The following is a 21,813-nucleotide window of genomic DNA, read 5'->3' on the forward strand; positions in this document are numbered from 1 at the left end:
TATTGTATTAAACATAAGATAGATTAATATGAATTCAGCACAGATACAAATTTTGTAAAGATATTATATAGTTGTTAAAATGTACCCTGACAAATCCTATATCACAAATGTGCTACTTGGTTACCAACCAGCATACCACCTCTCATTGTTAATCTGCTGGGTAGATTTGTTCAAGCATCAGTGCGCCTCCTTGTCCTGGAAGCAACACTTCATCTCGCACAGCTATCAAGACAGGTTCCTTCAGACGGGATCTGCTTATTTTATTCACAAGTTGCCATTTTATTATTGCTATATCGAAACAGTATAATCTACATATGTGCAATTGTATTTAACTAAACTTAAAAAGTAGACAGCAGCAAATTGTTTCTACATTACTCAATAGATGTAACATTACTTCATTTGTCTTCAAATTTGTGTAGTTGAAGTCAGTTATGGAATTTTTCTGCTATTTTGAAGGAAAATACACTTGGAAAATTACTTCAGATAAATTGGCAATGAACTATAGGGAGATAGAAACTGAGAATGAAAATGGTAAGTACTGTACAAGGAAAAAGTAAAAAAGAAAAGGAAGGCCATATGGAATAAGTGTACAGAGCAAAGGAGAAACCACATGTAACCATAAAAATGGAAGATGAGACAGAAGCAGATGATAAAGGAGTTTCAGTTTTGAACTCTGAAGAAGAAAAAGCAATAAAGGAACTGAAGAGAGATGCATCTACTGGACTAGATGGTCATCCTAAAGAATTATTTCAGTGTATGGATAAAAAGGGCACAGCAGAAATGACAGCTTTGTGTAATATTATGTTTGGAAATGGTACTTGGCAAGAAGACTTTGTCAGGACAGGGATGTTTCCAATCACTGAAAAGTCATTCACCAAGAAAGGCACAGAACACAGAACAATCAGTATAATATCTCATGTAGCCAAAATAGTGCTGAGGTTATTAAATGGTATGTATAGAGGAAGATAACACAAGAATAGAGTAATTTGGTTTAAAAAGCAGGAAAGGTACAGGAGATACTATTGGACTAATTCAAAATATTGGTAAAAGATATATGTAAAAAGGAAAAGGAATCAGCCCGTGCTTCAACTTACAAGGGCTACTGACCATTGATCACACTCTGATACAGTTGAAACTCAACTGGGTGATAGAAGGGTGAAAATAAAAGGACATATATTTTGGGTTAGGTGCCAACACACAATAGCTTCAAAGAAAAAGATGGTCATAGTTTCAACACGACTTCATCGGACTACTCATGCAGTGTAAAACCAAGTGTATTGGTAGAGCAGTTTCAACATTTTGCATCATGTGTTCAAATCCAGTCTTATGTTTTCTTTTCCTTTTGTTGTCACCAAAGTATGAGGAGGTACCACCCCCCCCCCCCCCAAAGAAAAAGGAAATTAGTTTTTAAAAGCTATATATTTTCAAAGCATTTACAAAACAACCTTATCCCCTTCAAAATACTCCCCATTGTAACAAATACATATGTGCCACTGGTGCTTCCACTGTTCGAAACAGTTTTTGTAGTCATCTTTAGAAATGTCGACAGCCCCTCCCTCATTTTTATCTTGACTTCTTGTCAAATCGGTGTCCTTTCATGCCCCTTTTCATGTGTGGAAATAATAAAAAGTTGCACGGAGCCAGGTCAGGCAAGTAAGGTGTGTGGGGCAGCAGAGCCATGCTATTTATAGTCAAAAACTGTCTAACAGAGATGGCTGTGTGTGCAGGTGCATTGTAGTGGTGGAAGACCCAGTCTTCTGTCTGCCCAAATCTTCCATTAAAATTCGCTGAACCACTAATCTCTGACAGTTGATCAACTGTCTGTTGATGGTCTGTGAGCACAAGCTCTCAATTTTTTTCAATATTTTCGTTTATTCGGGCAGTTGATGGAGGTCCAAAACAAGGTTTGTCATCAATCAACACGTTGCCATTTTTAAATCAAGCAAACAACTCATACACTTGAGTTTCTCCCATACCCATATCATCATCTATGTACAATGTTTATTACATTAAAACAGTTTTGGCAGTATTTTTATCGAGTAGAAAACAAAATTTCATAGCTGCACGTTGTTTCCTTAAACTTATCATCATAAAAAACAAAACAAGAAGGAAACAGCACTGGCAAAAACAACCACTGCAGATGGATAGAACAAGCTAAGCTGACAACACGGGCAGCACTGAACTGGCAATGAGTTGCAGTATACATGCCTAGCAGCAGAAATCGTACTACACAAGCTCAGTCCACAGCAATGTTATTCCATTTTTTTTTTTTTTTGTCCAACCTTGTATGTCACATCAGTATTTTTATGACATCATGAAATGCTATGGAATGAATCACAAAAGAACTAAAGATTTCCAGTTCTATTAAAAATAGATTTTATCATCACAATGGATACAAATTATGTAGGCCATAACACCTTCCAGATAAATGCTCCAACAGTTTTTGTTTCTCTTCAAGAAGTTAGTGACAAACTTGATTCTCAAATCCATCAAGACCTACATCAATTAATGGAATGACATCAGAATGTGCACACAACAGCTACAAAATCTAGAATGCTCATAAAAGAAACCCATCATCAGTTTCTGGACAAAGTTTTGCAACCTTGCATAAAAATGGAACTGTCTCTGTACATGATTGATGCACTGTTTGTCAATGAAATCATAATACCAACACGTTCATTAAAAGTAATTCCTTTGAAATGCATGCTTTTATATAAATCCTGCAGGGTATACTTTTACTTACAGGTGAAGAATTACATTTGCTGATTATAGAAGTGCCCTTTTCACATGACACAGCAATGGCAAATCACAAGAAGAAGCAATGCAACTGAAATACATAACCAAATCTGTAACCAATTACAGGCTCCAGCTTTTGAGAAAATATTTTCATATGCATGGTTAACCATGGAATTATATTCCAGATCATGAGGTTGTTTTCCTAATGACAGTAAAAAAAAGTTACTGTGGTATATGTGCCCTTACCCATCACTCTTGGTGTTCTGAATTTTTATGCTTTGAATGTTTTTATGAATGCACTGGTTCACCTGAAGCATGAAAGTAAAATACAAAGAAAAAATTGAAATACTAGAATTTATATGTTTTTAATTTTCAGTTACTGTTAATTATGTAAGATTAATTAAGATTTGTGGTGATACAATCTATTTTTAATACAATCTGAAACACTTATTTCTTTCGTCAGTAATTCCATTGTATTTTATAACGTAACAAATTATTGATGTAACATACTTCTGTGACAACAAAAAGAAAAGAAAATGTGAGACTGGATTTGAACACAAGGCACAAAATTTCAAAACTGTGCTCTTAGCCACTTCAACAGCAACGCCCTTGGTTTCACGATGTGTGAATGGACTGATCAAGTCATGTCAAAAGCTTGACAATCATTTTCTCAAAAATTATTGAGTGTTGTCCCTAAGCGAAATTAGATTTTCCTTTATTTTCATCCTTCTTTCACTGTTCCAGGTTTCACCTGTATCAGAGAATGGCCTATGGCAGGTTCCCTCATGAGTGAAATGGAACAAGATGATGGAAATCCTAAACTGAGGAAGGAGAATTGGAAGGACAGGAGACTAATTAAGAAGTTATATGCAAGGCAGAAATCAACCATGAGACTAAACAATGTTATGTGAGACTGATCTGACATGGAAATAGGTGTAAGAAATAATTGTTGTCTATCACTTATAGCAAAGACTTGATAATACAGGCACAGGAAGTGGAGAAGAAAGGAGTAAGCATAGAAGGCATGAGGATCAGCTGCATCAAAAATGCTTGGACATGGTACTGCTTGCAAATAAAACAATATCTCTTCAGAAAATGCTATCCAGGCAGAGTTACAAGTCAAGAAAAAGGAAACTAAATATCTGAGATTATGTGACTAAGATGGTATGAAAGTCAATGTCAGATTAAACATACTGCACAGTACAGATATTTGAAGAGAATGCTAACTGATAACTTGACAGATTAGAGAGAAATGAGATAAGGAATTATAATGGCAAAGCAAGTTTTCCAGAGAAGAAACACTTCTTATACAGAAAATTGGAGTTGGAGATAAGAAAAGGGATGTTTAAATGCTTCGTGTAGAGTGTTATTCTGACACCTGTGAAAGCTGGAATGTGAAGAAGAGAGAAAGAGACAGAACTGAAACATTCAAGAAGTAGGTTTCGAATGGACTGGAAAAATTAAATGGGTGAAGAACAGCAAAGTACTGGAAATGTCATATTAATTCAACAGGGAAATGAAGAGTATCAATAGAAAAGAGTAATCTATGAAGGAAAAATCTTCATTTGAATGTGTGCTAATCACCTGTTGGTCCCAAAGTTTCCATCCATGGGCCCCTACTTTTAGTTATGTGTATTAAGATTTTTTCAACAGTCTTGTTATCAAATCCTAATTTGTTTTTCTTTATACATGATATGAAACATTTATATAAACAACAAATGAAATGTGGTTTCATAATGAGCTGCTACTGAAACTTTCATGGATATTAACAACTGATTATTGCCAGTTAATTCTCATTAAATTGTGAAAAAACTCATTGTACATAGTTCTGAGCTTCAACTGGATTCCAATCAACATAAATATGGGCACATGTAGATAGAAGAGGTTGAAATTGGTAAATACTTTGGACTTAAACACTGCAACTAATTCTTATGGCAGGAGTAAACAAGAGAACAGCTGAAATGTTAAGAACTGCATTTTGCAATACACAACTGTAACAGTTTATTTTATAAGTGATGATCAATTTCGGCCTAGCATTAGACCATCATGGTCTGGGGTCAGACCATCATCAGGCCTAAAAACCATCTCAGCTGTGCATTAGCTTAATTGGAACAACAGTTGTCAGGTGTACATTGTTCCATCATTGATATTGGATGTATATACATAACATAATGTCCATTTAACCTCGCTGATACTTTATTGAGTGGTATACTTATGCACTTCACAGTCCAAAATTGATTGTTTCTAATAAACTATTCTGTAAACAGCAGTGTATTGCATTCATTAAAGCTGTACACCACAACCTCCATAAAATAAATGCTGAAATGCTTAACACATCTTTGTTTACAATATGAGAATTGTCAGTCAGAGGTAAAGTAAAAAGAAAAATTTTGGTATATTTTGATGGCTTTTATCCCATAATATCAACCGATATCATACGTTGGGGTAGCTCAAGTGTAACATGCATCATTGATCATAACATTTTATGGTCACCTTGGAGAAGACTGTTCAATAAACTGGGTATATTAGCCACTGGTTCTCAGTACATCTGATGCTGAAATTTTTCTAAGGTGTTGTGCAGCCAGATCAAGCAACCAGATAAAGGTCCCCATTTCTATCCCCCAGTGACCAATTTATTTATGGAAGATTTTGAAGACAGGGTGCTGAGGACAGAATTTGTAAACCCTTTCTGATTTTGGAGGTACATCAACAATACATTTATGGTATGGCCACATGGAACAGGTGCTCTGAATTGTTTCCTGCATCATTTTGATTGCCTTCATCTCAGCATAAGGTTCATGATGGATGCTGAAAGAGATGAAAAGCATTCGTTTCTAAATGTAGTGGTCTACAGAAAGGACAATGGGACACTGGGACACAGTATGTATCAAAAACGGATGCACACAGACTAGTGTGTGAAGTGGTATGGACTGAGTAGTTTTTAGGTTAAAAGGTCTCAGGAAACAACAAATAACATTTTAGTTTCAAAAGGTGCAGGTCATACACAGGACAGGAGTTAACATAGGAGCCATAGGTATTATAGTCTTGAATTTTTGTAGCTGTGTTGGGAAACAATCAGAGCTGCGTGCACTGATAGAAAGCACTGAATCAAAAATTGTTATAGGTACTGACACCTGGCTAAAGCTGGATACAAGTTCAGCTGAAAAATTTGCATAGGACCCTACGTTGTTGAGAAAAGATAGCTTAAATACAGCTGAGGTGTCATGTTTGTTGCTATTAGAAGTAGTCTGTCTTGCACTGAAAGTGAAGTAGATAGTGCATGAGAGTTAGTATGGGTAGAGAATGTACCTGACAACCAGAATAAATTAGTAATTTGTTCCTTTTACCAACCTCCAAGCTCAGATGATACAGTTACTGGAGAGTTCAAAGAAGACTTGCGTCTCATTTGAAATAGGCACCCCCCCCTCATATAATTACACTTGGTGGTGACATTAATATGCCCTCAATATGTTGGCAAAAATACACATTTAAAACCAGATTTAGGCATAAAACACTGTCTGACTCATACTAAATGCTTTCTCTGAAAATTATTTTGAACAACTAGTTCAGAAGCCCACTCAAAGGGTAAATGGTTGCAAAATATATTCAACCTCTTAGCAACAAGTAATCATGATCAAATAGAGAACATTATGACAGATACGGGGATTACTGACCACAGAGTAGTTGTAGTGGGACTGAATGCCAAAACATCCAAACCCAATGAAAATAATGCAGAATAGATATATTTAAAAAAAAAATTGCTTGATGTCTTCTTAAGAGACAGCCTCCATTCCTTCTGAACTAACTATGAAAGTATAGACCACATGTGACTCAAATTCAAAGAAACAGTACTGACAGCAATGGCAAGATTTATACCAAATAAGTTAATAAGAGATGGAACTGACTTCCCACCACTATGGTCTGCAATACAGGTCAGAACACTATTGCAAAAGCAAAAGAAGTATGCCAAATTTAAACGAAAGTGAAATCACCAAGAGTGGTGAAGTTTTAAAGCAATTCAAAATTTAGAGAAAACTTCAATGCAAGATGAAAGACTTTAAGAGTTTCCACAATGAAACTCTGTCTTGAAATCTAACAGAAAGTCCAAAGAGATTCTGTTTGTATGTGAAATGCAACAGTAGTATGACATAATCAGTATCTGCAGTGTGTGATAGTGATGGTAATGTTACCGATGACAGTGTCACTAACCAGAGTTACTAATTATGGTTTTCTGAAATTTCTTCACCAAATAAGACAAAGCAAATATTCTAGGATTTGAATCAAGAACTGCTGCCAACATGGGTAACTTAGACCTAGATATCCTCAGTGTACCAAAGCAGCATAAACCACTTGATAAAGGCAAATTTTCTTGTCCAGGTTGTATACCAATTAGATTCCTTTCAGAGTATGCTGGTATATAGCTCCATACTTAACAAACAGATACAACTACTCCTTTGATGAAAGACCCATACCTAAAGACTGGAAGGTTGCACAGGTCATGCCAATACTCAAGAAAGGAAGTACAGTAACCTCACAAATTACAGGCCCATATATGTAGTAGGATTTTGGAACACACACTTGTACCATTACAACAGAGTGGACTGCATCTGACAGGTCAGCTGTGGGCAGGGATGAATGTATGTTCGAGCGGCCAGCTGTCAGATGGACTGTGAAAGGTGAGCTGAGTGCAGGAAAAGTGACTAGCAAGCCACAAGGCCCAGTGGTCACTGGGGTTTTCCCACATGGAAAGAGGTGTGCCCTGGCAGGATGGTCATGAGATGAGCTAAGACTGAGGGGCCTGTGACTTTAGATATCATCACTAATATAATTTTAATAAAGATATGTAAAATTTCTTACAAGTATGCTAGAAAGAAACCAGTGGCAGCAAAGTTATTAACATTATTACCATTATTGTTTATAATAAATTGTAACAACTGAACCCATCACAAAAATCACTCTTATAATACACCAGATTAAAGAGGATAATGCTATAAACAATTTATTTGCATAAATAGTTCCATAAGTGTGGAATCCTCAACAGAGACACAAATGATCTTATCGGCATCAGTTTCCTTCTGTCATATTCCCATAACTTTCAATGTATATTTAATTGTGGTTTTGATTAATAAAATAGATCAAGTCATTGTCTTGACTCAAATGCCAAATGTAGTGGTCCATATTATTTGAGATTTGTTTAAAACTGGTGAAATAATGCATAACTAAGTTTATTATTAGGTGATGGTGTTTTTGTAGGGTGTAAGTTATCTTTCAGTGTATTTCATACAGGTGTTTTAGGACATGGTAATGTTTGGATAACTGACGTTTTTGTCAGGTGTATTTCTGTAGCAATGGCCTGTCTTGAAAGTTTCAATGAGAGAGATGTGATTGTGCATAAGATCTTCCACATTTCTGAATTTGCCAATAAAGACTTTGATGAATTTATGCATCAGAGTGATGCTCAGCAGGTGCTGTTTCCTCAAATAGGAGAGTTTGTCAAGCTGAGAGTGTTTCTTGTTGGATGAAGGGTCATAGTACTACACAAGAATTTACATTAATTGGAGATGTACCAATGTATTATCATTATTAATAAAGATTGCTTTCAATAAAAAAAAACAATACTTTGATCTCACTAAAAGCTGAGAAATGATTCTTCTTGGCATTGTAGCTCTTTGGGCTGCCCTGGAACAGTAAGTGTATCCATGGTTGATTCAGTAGCTGCTAGTATAAGTTTTTGATATAAACATTATTACGTTGAGTTGTTGGGCTACAGAGCATCAACGTACAGCCGCCCACTATTGATGATAGGATGATAGCGAGCCACACTCAAAGATAATGGCCGCACATTGCCCAGACTCTAATGGGACTTACTATTGCATCATAATTGTTTGTGTATAAAGGGATACAGAATGTGAGTAGGAGCAAGAACCCCATGAGTAATGTTGTAATTGGGTTTGTTTGTCCTGGAATAGACTGCATTTCCATTCTATTGTGAATTATTTCAGAACTGGTTGTCCCAGTATCCAAACCATAGTAGTGAGCAATTACCATGTGGGCTAACAAGTTTCTTTATAGCATGGGTATGTCCAAAGCAGGAATAGTAACAGCACAATTAGTGCCGACAATAGACCTGATAATGCTTGTTAGTAACAGCAGTGACAGATGATGGCAACACCGTACATTGTCGGTACAGCAGTTCTCATGGGTATAGTCACAAACCTGTAGAGGCAGCGTCTTCACAGTGTAACACACAGGCGGCATCACATTGGAACTGGGCAGCAGAAGCATTATCTTAAAAAAGCATCACACATGGGTGGCATCACATTGGTACTAAACAGCAGAAATGGTGGCTTCGCACAGCATCATATGAGGCAGACAGCAGTCCATGTTGTGGGCGGTATTGCACTGGCACTGGACCGAACACAGAGCAGCACAGGTGGTGTAAGTCAGCTGCAAAATGCAAGTTAAGTACAATCAGCAGCTGCATTGTAAATCTGTTTCCTGATCATCAGCCATGGCTGATGAAATTAATAATTTGCAATGTGAGGAAGTGATATTAGCAGTGTTATCATGCCAAAGAGAGGAGAAGAAATAGGGTCATGCCAAGAAGTGATCTGAATGCATTTTTTAAAACATTCATTAAGAAATTAGAAAAGACAGATTCATAAATGGGGAGATAGTTGACAATACAGACTCAAAAATGGAGAGTAAAATTTGGGAGTATAAAAACTGAAATAGTTGGGAATATTGATACAAAATTAGGGGAAATGGAATCAGAGCTCGATGATAACTGCAGCAAACGGGAAGTTTGATCAGCTAGGTATTAAATTCACTGAGCTTACAAATAAAGTAGAAAATAATGTTAAAATGGTTGATGGAGTTAATCTTAGAGTTGATGGTCAAAAAGGGAATAACAATATTAATGTGCTAATAGTAAACTGCAGGAGCATCTATAGAAAGGTCCCAGAACTGCTCTCATTAATAAATGGTCACAATGCCCACATAGTACTAGGGATAGAAAGTTGGCTGAAACCAGATGTAAACAGTAATGAAATTCTAAAGTCAGATTGGAATGTATACCGCAGAGACAGGCTGGACAGTGAAGGGGGAGGCGTGATTATAGCGATAAGCAGTGCAATAGTATCGAAGGAAAGTGATGGAGATCCTAAATGTTAAAGCAGGCTCATACATGGTAATTGGATGTCTCTATAGGCCCCCTGGCTCAGCAGCTGTTGTGGCTGAGCACCTGAAGGATAATTTGGAAAATATTTCGAGTAAATTTCCCCACCATGTTATAGTTCTGGGTGGAGATTTTAATTTGCCAGATATAGACTGGGAGACTCAAACGTTCATAACGGGTGGCAGGGACAAAGAATCCAGTGAAATTTTTTTAAGTGCTTTATCTGAAAACTACCTTGAGCAGTCAAACAGAGAACTGACTCGTGACGATAACATATTAGACCTTCTGGTGACAAACAGACCCGAACTATTTGAAACAGTTAACGCAGAACAGGGAATCAGCAATCATAAAGCGGTTACTGCATCGATTATTTCAGCCGTAAATGTTGTTGTTGTGGTCTTCAGTCCTGAGACTGGTTTGATGCAGCTCTCCATGCTACTCTATCCTGTGCAAGCTTCTTCATCTCCCAGTACCTACTGCAACCTACATCCTTCTGAATCTGCTTAGTGTATGCATCTCTTGGTCTCCCCCTACGATTTTTACCCTCCACGCTGCCCTCCAATACTAAATTGGTGATCCCTTGATGCCTCAGAACATGTCCTACCAACCGATCCCTTCTTCTGGTCAAGTTGTGCCACAAACTCCTCTTCTCCCCAATCCTATTCAGTACCTCCTCATTAGTTATGTGATCTACCCATCTAATCTTCAGCATTCTTCTGTAGCACCACATTTCGAAAGCTTCTATTCTCTTCTTGTCAAAACTACTTATCGTCCATGTTTCACTTCCATACATGGCTACACTCCATACAAATACTTTCAGAAAAGACTTCCTGACACTTAAATCTATACTCGATGTTAACAAATTTCTCTTCTTCAGAAATGATTTCCATGCCATTGCCAGTCTACATTTTATATCCTCTCTACTTCGACCATCATCAGTTATTTTGCTCCCCAAATAGCAAAACTCCTTTACTACTTTAAGTGTCTCATTTCCTAATCTAATACCCTCAAAATCACCCGACTTAATTCGACTACATTCCATTATCCTCGTTTTGCTTTTGTTGATGTTCATCTTATATCCTCCCTTCAAGACACCATCTATTCCGTTCAACTGCTCTTCCAAGTCCTTTGCTGTCTCTGACAGAATTACAATGTCATCGGCAAACCTCAAAGTTTTTATTTCTTCTCCATGGATTTTAATACCTACTCCGAATTTTTCTTTTGTTTCCTTTACTGCTTGCTCAATATACAGATTGAATAACATCGGGGAGAGGCTACAACCCTGTCTTACTCCCTTCCCAACCACTGCTTCCCTTTCATGTCCCTCGACTCTTATAACTGCCATCTGGTTTCTGTACAAATTGTAAATAGCCTTTCGCTCCCTATATTTTACCCCTGCCACCTTTAGAATTTGAAAGAGAGTATTCCAGTTAACATTGTCAAAAGCTTTCTCTAAGTCTACAAATGCTAGAAACGTAGGTTTGCCTTTCCTTAATCTTTCTTCTAAGATAAGTCGTAAGGTCAGTATTGCCTCACGTGTTCCAGTATTTCTACGGAATCCAAACTGATCTTCCCCGAGGTCGGCTTCTACCAGTTTTTCCATTCGTCTGTAAAGAATTCGTGTTAGTATTTTGCAGCTGTGGCTTATTAAACTGATTGTTCGGTAATTCTCACATCTGTCAACACCTGCTTTCTTTGGGATTGGAATTATTATATTCTTCTTGAAGTCTGAGGGTATTTCGCCTGTTTCATACATCTTGCTCACCAGATTGTAGAGTTTTGTCAGGACTGGCTCTCCCAAGGCCGTCAGTAGTTCCAATGGAATGTTGTCTACTCCGGGGCCTTGTTTCGACTCAGGTCTTTCAGTGCTCTGTCAAACTCTTCACGCAGTATCGTATCTCCCATTTCATCTTCATCTACATCCTCTTCCATTTCCATAATATCGTCCTCAATTACATCGCCCTTGTATAGACCCTCTATATACTCCTTCCACCTTTCTGCTTTCCCTTCTTTGCTTAGAACTGGGTTTCCATCTGAGCTCTTGATGTTCATACAAGTGGTTCTCTTATCTCCAAAGGTCTCTTTAATTTTCCTGTAGGCAGTATCTATCTTACCCCTAGTGAGATAAGCCTCTACATCCTTACATTTGTCCTCTAGCCATCCCTGCTTAGCCATTTTGCACTTCCTGTCGATCTCATTTTTGAGACGTTTGTATTCCTTTTTGCCTGCTTCATTTACTGCATTTTTATATTTTCTCCTTTCATCAATTAAATTCAATATTTCTTCTGTTACCCAAGGATTTCTACTAGCCCTCGTCTTTTTACCTACTTGATCCTCTGCTGTCTTCACTACTTCATCCCTCAAAGCTACCCATTCTTCTTCTACTGTATTTCTTTCCCCCATTCCTGTCAATTGTTCCCTTATGCTCTCCCTGAAACTCTGTACAACCTCTGGTTCTTTCAGTTTATCCAGGTCCCATCTCCTTAAATTCCCACCTTTTTGCAGTTTCTTCAGTTTTAATCTACAGGTCATAACCAATAGATTGTGGTCAGAGTCCACATCTGCCCCTGGAAATGTCTTACAATTTAAAACCTGGTTCCTAAATCTCTGTCTTACCATTATATAATCTATCTGATACCTTTTAGTATCTCCAGTGTTCTTCCATGTATACAACCTTCTATCATGTAAGCCGTAAATAGAAATATTAAAAAAGGCAGGAAGATTTTTCAGCTTAGGAAAAGTGACAAAAAGCAGATTTCAGAGTACCTGACGGCTAAACACAAAAGTTTTGTTTTAAGTACAGATAGTGTTGAGGATCAGTGGACAAAGTTCAAAACCATCATCCAATATGCGTTAGATGAGTGTGTGCCAAGCAAGATCCAAGCAAGATCGTAAGAGATGGAAAAGAGCCACCGTGGTACAACAACCGCATTAGAAAACTGCTGCACAAGCAAAGGGAACTTCACAGCAAACATAAACATAGCCAACGCCTTGCACACAAACAAAAATTATGTGAAGCAAAATGTAATGTGAGGAGGGCTATGCGAGAGGTGTTCAATGAATTCGAAAGTAAAGTTCTATGTACTGACTTGGCAGAAAATCCTAAGAAATTTTGGTCTTATGTCAAAGCGGTAGGTGGATCAAAACAAAATGTCCCGACACTCTGTGACCAAACTGGTACTGAAACAGAGGATGACAGACTAAAGGCTGAAATACTAAATGTCTTTTGCCAAAGCTGTTTCACAGAGGAAGATTGCACTATAGTTCCTTCTCTAGATTGTCGCATAGATGACAAAATGGTGGATATCGAAATAGATGACAGAGGGATAGAGAAAGAATTAAAATCACTCAAAAGAGGAAAGGCTGCTGGACCTGATGGGATACCAGTTCGATTTTACACAGAGTACGCGAAGGAACTTGCCCCCCCTTCTTGCAGCAGTGTACCGTAGGCCTCTAGAGGAGCATAGTGTTCCAAAGGATTGGAAAAGGGCACAGGTCATCCCTGTCTTCAAGAGGGGATGTCGAACAGATGTGCAGAACTATAGACCTATATCTCTAACGTCTATCAGTTGTAGAATTTTGGAACACGTATTATGTTCGAGTATAATGACTTTTCTGGAGACTAGAAATCTACTCTGTAGGAATCAGCATGGGTTTCGAAAAAGACGATCATGTGAAACCCAGCTCGTGCTATTCGTCCATGAGACTCAGAGGGCCATAGACATGGGTTCCCAGGTAGATGCCGTGTTTCTTGACTTCTGCAAGGCATTCGATACAGTTCCCCACAGTCGTTTAATGAACAAAGTACAATCATATGGACTATCAGACCAATTGTGTGATTGGATTGAAGAGTTCCTAGATACTGAAATGCAGCAGGATCTGCAGTGAATTGACACATGGTGCAGGGAATGACAATTGAATCTCAATGTAGACAAGTGTAATGTGCTGTGAATACATAGAAAGAAAGATCCCATATCATTTAGCTACAATATAGCAGGTCAGCAACTGGAAGCAGTTAATTCCATAAATTATCTGGGAGTGCGTGTTAGGAGTGATTTAAAATGGAATGATCATATAAAGTTGATGCAATGGGTGCTCCTGATAATGTTGTGTGTGGTAATAGTGAATGACATTGAGGTTAACTGCAGTAATGAAAATGTTGTTTAGTTTTGCCATGAAGGAGAAATTGAGGTATATTTTTATGGAAGGTGGTGCGATGGGTCTGGATAATAATATTAGTAGTGAATGGATAGAAAAAGCGGAAGCTGAGTGTGTTGTCAATTACTGGGTATGTTATGCTGAGATCCATAAATTATTAACTCCTGATAAATGGGAGAGTTTATTTTAAAGTGACAAGGACAACTGGAGAATTAAAAGGTTAACAAGATATATGGGAAGTGGTTAATGATTTGTTTAAAGAAGATGCAGATATTAAATATGGGGATATGTATAAAAGTGTTCATGTACTGGATATAGAGAGCAGGGAAGAAGTTGATCTGTTGGAAGAGACTAAATTAAAGAGGGTAGTTATCGAGAAAGTTCAACAGTTATTAATATCAAAGTGGGAACTGAAGAAAATGATGCACTATTGGATTGTAGATGTAGGGTGTGAGCAGTATCCGAATCATTCTGGCAACAGATAAGAAACAGATATACAAGATATAGTGGAGCTGACTGTAACTGCATTTAAGATGAAGACTGCAACTAGGGGATGTAGGAAGCCAATAGAGAGGGAAATTCTGTTAAATTTTTATATTAGGGATCAGTGTTTTGAGAGGTTGCTTTGTTGTGGCTAGTCTCGCTCAAACCATTATTCTCAGAATGGATTTTATTGACAAGTGTGGTTGCAGCATAAACGTAAAAGATAGAGTTCTGGAGTTTCATGATGGGGATTGTGGAAAAAGAGTAACGTTCTGAAGAGAACCCAGAGATAAACAGATGATAGCAGATTTACAGCTGGACCAAAAATATGAGAAAGCAGTGTGCTCAAGTATAATGCATATATTTATTTATTTACCATGTTTGTATAATTATAAGTAATTTTGAAGGTTTTTAATTGTTAAATGGGTTCTGTATAATGTACATATGTTGTGTACCATGATTTACACAGATGATATCAGTGGAATTGATGATAGAAGTTCCAATCATATGAGGATTATATCAATTTTACTATTCATGAGAAGATATGCTCCGACATACAGTATAAGTGATAAATTATTTATTATTGGTATATGTGGACACATAGGGAAATTTGTTTATAGAAGCATATATTTATTGTCAGATGTGAGGGAAAGATAATGTTTTGGGGGACTTAGATGTGTGCATATATATGAACACATTTATGTGGAGAAATGTTGGAAAGTAGAAAATTAAAATGAAAATAATCAATTGATAAAATAATGTAAATGGACAGGTAAAAAAAAATGTACTCACCAAGCGGTGGCAGGGGAACACACACACAAAAGGATTTAACTTTCACAAGCTTTTGGAGCCAGTGGCTCCTTCTTCTAGTGGAAGAATTGAAGGGGGAGGAAGAGGGTGAAGGAAAAGGACTGGAGAGGTTTAGGGAAAGGGGAACTGTTTAGAAGACTTATTGGATGGGATGAGAAGGAAAGGCTGATTGTTGGGGACTGCACCAGACAAGATTTGAAAATGTAAGAGCTAAAAAAGGTGGAAGACAGTGTAATATGCAAGACAGAGATTACTACTAAACATTCATGCATGAGTTAATAAAAGTGAAAAGCTAAGTGCTTAGTATGTAACAGAGGTGGCAGGGGGGGGGGGGGGGGGGGCAAAATAGACAAGTCAGAAAATAAAAGATGTAGAAAACTGAAATGGAGTAAAGAAAGGAGTAGTTACTGTGAATAAATGCTGAGACGGAAGGAATTAACATAAAGTAAGGCCAGCTGTGTGGCAAGAACCAAGGACATGTTGTAGTGCTAGTTCCCATCTGCGGAGTTCTGAGAAACTAGTGTCTGGGGGAAGAATCCAGATGGCACGTGTGGTGAAACAGGCACCGAGGTCATGACTGTCATGTTGTACAGCATGTTCTACAACAAGATATTGTGTGTTGCCTGTATACACCCTCTGCCTATGCCCATTCATCCTGACTGATAACTGGATGGTAGTCATACCGATGTAAGAGGATGAACAGTGTTTACAGAACAACTGTTATATGACATGTGTCATTTTACAGGTGGCTCTCCCTTTGATAGGAGGCCATGACGTCCTGTGTTACGTAAACACTGTCCAGCCTTTTACATCAACATGATTCCCACCCAGTTACCAGTCAGGATGAATTGGCATAGGCAGAGAGTGAATACCAGCAGCACACATTACCCTGTTGTAGAGCATGCTGTACAACATGACATTCATGACCTCAGTGCCTGTTTCACCACATGTGCCATCTGGATTTTTCATGCAGATGCCAGTTTCTCAGAACTCTGTAGATGGGAACTAGTGCTACAAGATGTCCTTGGTTCTCACCACCCACCTGGTCTTAATTTACGTTAATTCCTTTTGTCTCAGCATTCATTCACAGTAACTACTCCTTCCTTCACTCCATTTCAATTTTCTACATCTTTTATTTTCTGACTTGTCTATTTTTCGCTACCCCCACCTCCCTTCCCACCTCTCTTATATACAGTGCACTTAGCTTTTCACTCTTATTAACTCATGCATGATGTTTTAGTGGTAATATCTGTGTTGCAAGTTATCCTGTCTTCTACCTTTAAGCTCTCAGGTTTTCAAATCTCATCTGGTGCAGTCCCCAACAATCAGTCTTTCCTTCTCATCCTATCTGGTAAGTGGTGAGTAATTTTTTTTATGTGTCCATTTACATTAAAGCAGAAAATGAGCAACAGTGGCATAGAAAATAAACCATGAAGGTTAAGCTTGGTGCATTGGTGTGAGATGAATAGTGGGAGGTACCCTATGCTGTATGACTGTTAAATGTAATGTTCAATTTTAGAATTATGGAAATCAATGAATTTAGGATTAGGTTAATATACTTTGATGGGTATTTGTGCAGGTGGGAAAGTATGAATTAATTTGTTTATATTGTCAATTTGTATCATGGGTGACTTGTGAGATATCAATAAGCCCTGTCAAAATTTAAAATGATTTGTTTATTGTCAAGGTCATGAGAATATGTCCACATTTAAGTGTTGTCTTATTGTCTTCATAAGTCTCATTTGAGATCTAAATATACTAGACATATGGTGAACCAGGGAAGGGTTTCTATAGTCTGACTAGTGTGGAAGATGTACAATCACCCCAAGATGGGCTTGGACCCAAGAATCCAGCTGAAGATATGTAAAATGTCTTACACACATGTTAGAAGGGAACCTTTGACAGCTCTGGAACTGCAGCAACAGGATGAGCTCACTGAATGTAAATCCATATTGGAAGTTGTAATTATTGAAAAGTTATTAACATTAATGTTTATAATAAACTGTAACAACTGAACCCATCATAGAAGTCACACTTTTGATACAGCATATGAAAGAGGATGATGCCAGCAATATAATGAAAAGATTATTTTTGTAATTAAATAAATGAAGAAAAATGTTATAAACAACTGAGTTTATTTACTTAAATAGTGCCTTAACTATGAAAATTCTTGACAGAGACACAAATGACATTATCAGCATGGGTTTCCTCCTTTAATATTCCAATTACTTTCGATGTGCATTTAATTATAGTTTTGGTATATAAAATAGATCAAGTGCCAGATGTGGTGCTTTATATGCTTGAGATTTGTTTAAAATTGTTGAAATAATGTACAAGTAATTTTATTATGTCACAAACTGATTTCAGATATTTTCCGTATGTTTTATCACTAGTATTTATCTGAAATTTTTGTGAAAATTACAAATCATGGTCAGGATGAAAGTATCTGCACTGAAGCAAGGAGTGACCATGTGACTGAACCTTTAAATAAGTGTGTATGGCAGAGCTTGAGGTCTTTTGGCCTGTCGTCTTGAGTCTGGAGGTTTTGCCCAGGAATTTCATCTCGGTTTCATCTGGAGTCAGTAATGTTATGGGCGATGTGTATGCCACAAATGCTACTTTTGTGCACTTAGAATAATTCTGGGTATGTGTGATGATTTGTAAATCTTTGAACTCTGATTTGAGAGCCTGTTTAGTTAGTGACGAGATCTCACATGAGTGACTTTAATTCTTTCAGAGGTAGATGAAGTTCTCAAGAGTTTATTGATGTTCTTTATTATTTAGCATATGCTGCTGGATATAAATGCATTGTCTGCACTAAGTAATTCCAAAATTTTGCACTGCTGATAGACACTGAAGTTATTTCATGAGCAATATGTATGTGGCCATCATTTGCATAGCTGAAGGTTTCTGAAAACTAAAAGGGATTTCTATAATAGTTGAAATCAATCTATTTTGAGTGATATTACTATTCTTTGGGATTTCAACCAACAGATCCACCTTCAGCTTATCTTTTATTAAGTTCTTCACTAATGTGTCTCACTGCTAGTATAAGCTTTTGATATAAACATTTGAGTTGTTGGTCTGTAGAATGATGATGTATGGCCACCAGCTACTGATGATAGTGAGCCACATTGAAAGTTAATGGCCGTACATTGCCTGGACTCTGGTGGAACTGCATTGTAATTGTTTATATTAAAAGGGATGCACGATTTAAGGAGAAGGAGCAAGAACCCCATGAGTAACATTATAAACTATGTTCAAACACTATGAATTACCTCAAGGAAAATGAGCAAAAAATATTCTTCTTATGAAATGTAACTAGCTCTTTATTCTCATGAAGTAATGAGTGCTATCAACCTGGGATCTCAAACTGATTCCATATTTCTCGATTTCTGAAAGCCGTAAATTATCTACCTATGGAGAAAGGTTTCAGTTCATAGTAACATATGGAAAGTCATTGAGTAAAACCAAAGCGATTATCTGGCATTTTCCAAGGAATTGTTATAGGCCCTCTGCTGTTCCTGATCTATATAAACTATTTAGGAGATCATCTGAGCAGATTATGCTGTCATTTACAATCTAGTAAAGTCATCAGAAAGTCAAAACCAATTCCAAAATGATTTACACAAGATATCTGTTTGGTGCAAAATGTGATAATTGACCTGAAATAATGAAAAGGATGAGGTAATCCACATGAGTACTAAAGGGAATCCATTAAATTTTTGTTACACAATAAATTGCACAAATCTAAAGACTGCCAATTCAATGAAATACCTTGTAATGACAATTATGACCAACCTAAATTTGAATTATCACATAGATAATGTTGTGGGGAAGGCAAACCAACAGCTCCATTGTATTGCCAGAGCACTGAGAACATGCAACAGGTCTACTATACAAACTGCCTACACTATGGTTGTCCATCCTCTTCTAGAGTACTGCTGGGCAGTCTGAGATCCTTACCCAGCCGGCCAGGGTGGCCGAGCAGTTCTAGGCGCTACAGTCTGGAACCGCACGACCACTATGGTTGCAGGTTCGAATCCTGCCTCGGGCATGGATGTGTGTGATGTCCTTAGGTTAGTTAGATTTAAGTAGTTCTAAGTTCTAGGGAACTGATGACCTCAGAAGTTAAGTCCCATACTGTGCAGAGCCATTTGAACCATTTGAATCCTTACCCAAGAGAACTGATAGAGAGCATTGAAAAAGTTCAGAGAAGAGCAGGTCATTTTGTATTATCACAAAATAGGGGAGAGACCGTCATGTATATGATATGCAAGTTGGGGTGGCAATCACTACAAGAAAGGCATTTTTAATTGCGGTGAGATCTTTTCACAAAATTTTAATCTCCAACGCTCTCCTCAGTGTGTGAAAACATTTTGTTGACATCTACCTACATAGGGAGAAATAATCATTGTAATAATATAAGAGTAATTAGAGCTCACATGGAAAGATTTAAGTGTTTGCCTTTCCTGTGCAGTGTTAGAAAGTGGAATGGTTGAGAAATATTGTGAAAGTGATTCGATGAACCTTCTGCCAAGCACTTAAGTGTGAACTGCTGTTGTTGTTGGTTAGTTGACTTGCCAGAGGGACTGAACAGCAACATCATCGGTCTGAGTGGATTAAAGAAGGAACAGGTCATGTCCTTTCCAGGGAACCATCCCACCATTTACATGAAGCAATTTAGGGAAATTTTGGAAAACCTAGATCAGGATAGCCAGACACAGGTTTGAACTGTCATCCTCCCAAATGTGGGTCCAGCATGCTAACCACTGTGCCACCTCACGTGGTGTGAACGGCAGTGTAATCATGTAGATGTACATGTATCTACATGCAACAAGTTGCCATCCTTTGTAACAATGCACTGGGGCCTGGAGACACTGGCAACAGGGTGTATGCCATCTCAGATGCAGAGAGATTTACACAAGAGTTGCATCACTTTTAGCTTGTGTTCACGCACAATGGCAACAAAGACAAACAGATCCATCATGCCTTTGAGTTTAGGCCTGTCTCAGAACTGTGAGAAGATGCAAGTAGATTGGTGATCTTTCGACCATACGCTGGGTGCATATCTTCAAAAATAGGAAGAATTTAAAAAAAAACATAAGATGAAAAATGTGTTTTGTCCATCAGCCAAGATTAGAACACTCCTTCGCTAGGTTAAAGGTGACATAGGATTGAGGAAGCCTGGTGTTTATAAAATCCCTTGCTACTATCAGAAATCATGTGTTGGACAGACAGCTTGCTACGTAACACAAATGTACTGGTACTGAGCACCATTGCCACACACATTTGATGCAGCCTGAGAAATCTGGGGTTGCAGAGCACTGTCTTAACAATATACACAGCTTGCGTTTCCCAGGAAATGCAAGCTGTGTAAATAGGGGCTCTGTCATCTTGTAACACAGAATCACTAATGGGGAACAAACATTGTACCATGGGATAAACCTGATCAGTCAAAATAGTCTCACAGTCCTTGACAGTAAGGCAACCTTGCAGTGTAACCATGTAGCTCTCGGAATACCATGATATTGATGCCCAAATCATCACCAAATCCCCATCATATTTCACTCTTGGGACATAAATTCATCCAGTATTTGGAAACACTATGCAGCAAGACTCATCCTACCAAATAACATTCTTCCATTACTCCATACCCCAAGTTTTATGGCTTCAGCACCACGTTTTCCTTTTATGGGATTTTGCATCACTGATGAGCAATATTGGAATTCCAGGTTGCCCTCCAATTTTCAGCTTATGAAGCTGCCTTTGGGTTTTTTTGGTGCCGACGGGGCTCATGAATGCAACATTCAGTTCTGCAGTGCCTTCTGCAGCTGTCTTTCTCTTATTTTTCATCACAGCCCTCTTCAGTAACTGTCTGTCATGATCATTCAACAAGCACTTTCATCTGTGTTGTGACTTAGATAGTGATATTTTTCCACTTTCCCATTAAGCGATATATATCTTTGATACGATGACTCCTGAAACACCAAACACTTTGGCTACCTTGCTTGCAAAAGCCCCCACCATATGAGTACCAACAATTTGCCCACATTCAACTGCACTTAGCTCCACCATAATGCACTAACAACTGCACAAAACACTAATCTAACCATGACTGGTACTTGCAATGTACTAATGATATTGCACAGGTGCTGTTCATGGTCAAATACTACAGTGCACCCCATGGGCTTGACTACTATTTGCATTTCTGCTTGACTGTTCATTACTCGTGATGATTCCATGTTGTTGTCCATGTTGTATGCTTTCACATTAATACTGGCATCTGCCTATAAATGTCTTCCAGATCACACTTTTCAGCATCTTAGTGACACTCTCCCCTGGGTCAAATAAAGATGTGATCCTTCTTTGTAGACATTTAATATCCCCACTTAGTTGGTTGGTTTTTGGGGAAGGAGACCAGACAGCGTGGTCATCGGTCTCATCGG

This window comes from Schistocerca nitens, chromosome 3 (genome assembly GCF_023898315.1).
Source record: "Schistocerca nitens isolate TAMUIC-IGC-003100 chromosome 3, iqSchNite1.1, whole genome shotgun sequence".
In the NCBI taxonomy this organism is placed as follows: Eukaryota; Metazoa; Arthropoda; class Insecta; order Orthoptera; family Acrididae; genus Schistocerca; species Schistocerca nitens.